Here is a 6000-nt window from a genome sequence, read left to right on the forward strand (position 1 = left end):
CTATTAAAATGGACACTTGCATAGTGGAGTCTTTTGTTAAGACAAGTAGCTAGTTAGCTAGCTAAACAATGAACCATAATCCCAACTCCTGACATTACTACCCTGTATGAATCTGCAGGTTGCTAATCAACCAAGTTCAATGTTAGCTAGCTAGCATTAAGCTATAACAAGAAAAGCAAATTGCTCTGAGATACGAATAATAAGATCATACACGTAATGTTACTAACTAGCTAACAGTACACTTTTTAATATTTTATTTTTGCATTTTCCAATTAAGAACATTCAAAACAAAAGTGAAAAGATATTAGACAACGATAGGACAAAGTGACAGTAACAGACGAACGTAACAAAAATAAATTATAATTATAATTAAATAAACAAAAATACAATAATAAAAAATAAATTAAAAAAATAACAAAATAACGAGACATTGGATCACCTGCCGTAGGCTACATATTATACATTACGTGTGAAACATTATGTGAGGATTATATATAGATTCAATCAATGAGATGTGGGGGAGATTCTCCATATAGTCAATAAAAGGTTGCCAAATTCTGTAAAATGTCTTTAACTTATTCCTCAAGCAGTAAGTGATTTTCTCCAAAGGGATACAACTATTAACTTCCGAAAGCCACATTGCAACTGGCAGGAGGAATCCAATTTCCATTTCAAGGCAATACATTTCTTGGCAATCGCTAGCAATATTTCTGTTAGCTTTATAGTATGGTTTTGCCTAAGATTGGTGTTAGTAAAGTTACCCAGTAGACAGACCTCCGGGTCTAAAGGGAATGCAACCCCATGAATTGAGGATATGGTATCGCATACCCCCTGCCAGAAACTGTGTAGTTTTGAACACTGCCAAGTGGAATGGAGGAATGTTCCTTCATCTGAGCCACATCTAAAACATAGGGAGGAGATATCTGGGTTGAACTTGTGCAGTCTAGATGGGGTGATATAGAGCTGATGGAGGAAATTAAATTGGATCAGTCTGTATCTGGAGTTCAATGTGGATGTAACCCCATCCCTGCATAGGTCACTCCATAGATCCTCATCAAGATCAATACCCAGATCTTTCTCCCTTCTAAGTCGGGGTTTATCTAGCCCAGGCAGTGTTAGTCCTGACATAAGAGCATTGTAAACACGGGAAATGGTCTTGAACAGTGGTTGGTCTGCGTGGCAGAGTTGTTCAATAGGTGACATCTTAGGTAGGTTCCATTGTCCCTTGAGAGTCACCCTAATAAAGTTTTGTAGTTGTAGGTAGCTAAAGAAGTCCCTGTTAGGCAAGTGGTATTTCTGTTTCAGCTGATCAAAAGACATAAGAACTCCCTCCTCGTAACAATGTTCCAGAAGAGTGATCCCCTTAATCAGACCATGGTCTAAAGTTACTATTCTGGAAAAACATAGGGATCAATCTATTGTTCCATAAAGGGGTTTTAGGGGAAAGGAATCCCCCTAGTCCGAACAGCTCATGCAGTTTGCACCATGCCAGGACAGAATGTATGATTAAAGGGTTGTCTGTGATGGTTTTTATAGATTTTCTGTCCCATTTGTAAAACAAATCTGCCCCAGTGTCATCATTTACCTCAAGCTTTTCAATGTTCCACCATGAGGGAGAGGGACTCTTGTCAAACCTCTGAGCCAGAAACCTAGACTGTACAGCCCAGTAGTACATTCTAAAATTGGGGAGGCTTAAGCCCCCTTGACTGTAATCAAGGGTCAGTTTATCCCAGGCCAACCCTAGGGGTTTTGCCGTGCCAGATAAACTGTCTGGTCAGCTTGTCGAGAGAGGAAAAAATGCTGCGGGGAACAGGGATAGGGAGAGATTGAAACAGATATAGAAACCTGGGCAGGACATTCATTTTAATTACATTGATTCTACCCAGTAGAGTGAGAGGTAAGTCCATCCATTTACAAAGGTCAACCTCCACCTTTTGCAACAAACTGGCCAGATTGAGTTTATAGAGGTTGTTCAGATTACCATCCACCATTATGCCCAAATATGTGAAGCCCATAGGCGACCATCTGAAAGGAAACTTGTGCTTGATGGTATGATGGTCAAAGACAGACAACGGTAAGATTTCGCTTTTATCAAGATTGACCTTATATCCAGAGAAAGAACTATAACACTGTAGTAGGATCTGCAAGTGAGAGAGGGAGTGTTCTGGGTTTGTTAGAAATAAGACAAGGTCGCCCGTTAAAGAGTGATAATTTATGGGTATGGGGGCCCACCTCAAAGCCATGTATGTCAGGGCACGTTCTAATAGCCTCAGCCAACGGTTCGATGGCAGGCAAAGAGGTGGGGGCTAATTTTCAGCCTTGTCTGTTCCCCTATAAAGAGGGAAAGAGGAGGAAGTAATCCCATTGGTAGCAATCCTAGCTTTAGGAGATTTGTAGAGTGATTTTATCAAATTTACAAACACGGTACCTAAACCGAACTTTTCCAAGACGCGAAAGAGGTATGGCCATTCAACCCTATCAAAGGCCTTTTCAGCTTTGAGGGAGACTGCTGACACTAGGTATTTTGTTTTTGTTAGCAAGGTGAATTATATCAAAGAACCTTCTGAGATTGTTGGAGGACAATCTATTAATTATGAAGCAAGTCTGATCTGGGTTGACCAACAGGGGAAGACATGACTCCAGTCTCTTAGATAACATCTTGGTGACCAGTTTACAATCTGTGTTAAGGAGAGAGATTGGTCTATAGGAGGCGCACTTTAGCGGGTTTTTCCTTTCTTTGCTAACAGTACACTTTAACTTGATATGAAAATACTTTATGTCAAAATTAGAAATGTGTAAAATCTGAAAATGTAGCTAGCAAGACTATCTTACCTGTGGTCTGAAATTGGTGTAGATAGCAAAGAGCGAATTTACCAGCTACGTCTATCAACAGTTGTCACATTGACATTCGATTGAAATGGATATTGCATAGTGAAGTCTTTTGTTAAGATATGTAGCTAGTGTCATGGCTCCTCCTCTGCATTGCAGGGACGGTTAGTGATTGGAGTCACCTGGGATCAAAGTATTTAAACCGTCACTAATCACTCTCTCTCTCTCTCTGCTCCTCCAGGTATGAACCTGTTTTGTTTGTTCTTTTGTAGTTTTGCATAGTTTTCACTCAGTCATTCACACACACAGATTCACGCATCCATGCACTTTACATACACCTTGCATTATGATACTTCCACACCTCATTCATTTTTCTTAAGTTAATAGTTTTGTTTTCAATAAAGATTTTTTTTTTAAGTGGCCGATACCTGTTGTTCGCCCCCTCATTTTTGCCACAGGCTATGAGCCGGCCTGTGACACTAGCTAGATAGCTAAACAATGAACCATAATCCCAACTCATGATGTTACCCTGCAGGAATCTGGTAGCAAACAACCAGGTTCAATGTTAGCTAGCTAACATTAGCTATAACTAGCCAAGCAAATGGCTCTGAGAAATGAATAATGAGATCATTCACGTCACTTTAGCTAGTGAGCCAGCCAGCTAACATAGAAACTTGAAAACGACTTGTCAAAATTTGAAACGTGAATTTACAGATGGCATACACATTTGTTATTAAAACACATGACAGTTCACACACTTTGATAAAAATTAAGATTATGTTCAAATGGCTCGTGTGAAGTAGTAACCCGCGACATACGCCTAGTTTCCTGACATAAGTTACATTTACATAAGTATTCAGACCCTTTACTAGGTACTTTGTCGAAGCACCTTGGCAGTGATTACAGCCTCGAGTCTTCTTGGATATGATGGTACATGCTTGCCACACCTGTATTTGGTGAGTTTCTCCTTTCTTCTCTGCATATCCTCTCAAGCTCTGTCAGGCTGGATGGGGAGCGAAGCTGCACAGCTATTTTCAGGTCTCTACAGAGATGTTCGATCAGATTCAAGTCCGTGCTCTGGCTGGGCCACTCAAGGACATTCTGAGACTTGTCCTGAAGCCACTCCTGCATTGTCTTACCTGTGTGCTTAGGGTCATTGTACTGTTGGAAGGAGAACCTTCACCGCAGTCTGAGGTTCTGAGTGCTCTGGAGAAGGTTTTCATCAAGGATCTCTCTGTACTTAGCTCCATTCATCTTTCCCCTATCCTGACTAGTCTCTGAGTCCCTGGCACTAAAAAACATCCCCACAGCATGACGCTGCCACCACCATGCTTCACCGTAGGAATGGTGCCAGGTTTCCTCCAGACTTGACGATTGGCATTCAGGGCAAAGAGTTCAATCTTGGTTTCATCAGACCAGAGAATCTTGTTTCTTGTGGTCTGAGAGTCCTTTAGGTGCCTATTGGCATACTCCAAGTGGGCTGTGCCTTTTACTGAGGAGTGGCTTCAGCCTGGCCACTCTACCACAAATCAAATCAAATCAAATTTATATAGTCCTTCTTACATCAGCTGATATCTCAAAGTGCTGAACAGAAGCCCAGCCTAAAACCCCAAACAGCAAGCAATACAGGTGTAGAAGCACGGTGGTTAGGAAAAAATCCCTAGAAAGGCCAAAACCTAGGAAGAAACGTGAGAGGAACCAGGCTATGAGGGTGGCCAGTCCTCTTCTGGCTGTGCCGGTGGAGATTATAACAGAACATGGGGAAGATGTTCAAATGTTCCTAAATGACCAGCATGGTCAAATAATAATGATCACAGTAGTTGTCGAGGTGCAACAGATCAGCACCTCAGGAGTAAATGTAGTTGGCTTTTCACAGCCGATCATTGAGAGTATCTCAACCGCTCTTGTTGTCTCTAGAGAGGTGGGACTGGGGAGAGCATGAGTCATCATGCCAGGTAGTCCTGAGGCATGTCCAAGGGCTCAGGTCCTCGAGAGAGAGAGAAGAGAAAGAAAAGAATTAGAAGAGAGCATACTTAAATTCACACAGGACATCAGATAAGACAGGCAAAATATAACAGACCCAGCCCCCCAACACATGAACTACTGCAACATAAATACTGGAGGCTGAGACAGGAGGGGTCAGGGAGACACTGTGGCCCCCATCAGATAATATCCCGGACAGGGCCAAACAGCAGGATATAATCCCACCACTTTGCCAAAGCACTGCCCCCACACCACTAGAGGGATATCTTCAACCACCAACTTACCATCCTGGGACAAGGGGTGAGTAAGGGCCTGATTAGTGGGGTGCTGCGGAGATGGTTGTCCTTCTGGAAGGTTCTCCCGTCTCCACAGAGGAACTCTTGAGCTTTATCAGAGTGACCATCAGGTTCTTGGTCACCTCCTGACCAAGGCCCCTTCTCCCCCGATTTCTCAGTTTGGCCAGGTGGCCAGTTCTATGAAGAGTCTTGAGTGGTTCCAAACTTCTTCCATTTAAGAATGATGGCATTTTGTTACCTTCTCCAGATCTGTGCCTTGACACAACCTGTCTCGAGCTCTACGGACAATTCCTTCGATCTAATGGCTTGGTTTTGCTCTGACATGCACTGTCTACTGTGGGACCTTATATAGACAGGTGTGTGCCTTTCAAAATCATGTCCAAGTCAATTGAATTTACCACAGAGTGGACTCCAATCAATTTCAAGGATGATCAATGGAAATAAGATGCACCTGAGCTATTGAATGTCAAGTCTAATAGCAAAGGGTCTGAATACTTATGTAAATAGGTATTTCTGGTTTTTATTTTAATACATTTGAAACTACGTCTAAGAACCTGTTTTTCTTTGTCATTATGGGGTATTATGTGTTGATTGATGAGGTGAATAAAAGTGGGAAATTTCAATCCATTTTAGATTAAACCATAATTAAAGTGGGCATTTTTAACGTTATTAATAAAAATAAAAAACTATTGTTCTATATTGGGTTTTGAATACATTCAAATTCACTGTATCAAATATAAACCAAGGACATAAAGTCAACATAAAAATTTCGCAATAACCATCAAGGCACCAATCAAATGCCATGTCTATGAAGGTTTACTAAATATCGGCAACCTGTATGTGACAGAGGGAACTGTTGCCATTACAGAGTAGGTGAGGTTGCCAAGTCCTG

This window comes from Oncorhynchus masou, unplaced genomic scaffold (assembly GCF_036934945.1).
Source record: "Oncorhynchus masou masou isolate Uvic2021 unplaced genomic scaffold, UVic_Omas_1.1 unplaced_scaffold_2897, whole genome shotgun sequence".
NCBI classification, from domain to species: domain Eukaryota; kingdom Metazoa; phylum Chordata; class Actinopteri; order Salmoniformes; family Salmonidae; genus Oncorhynchus; species Oncorhynchus masou.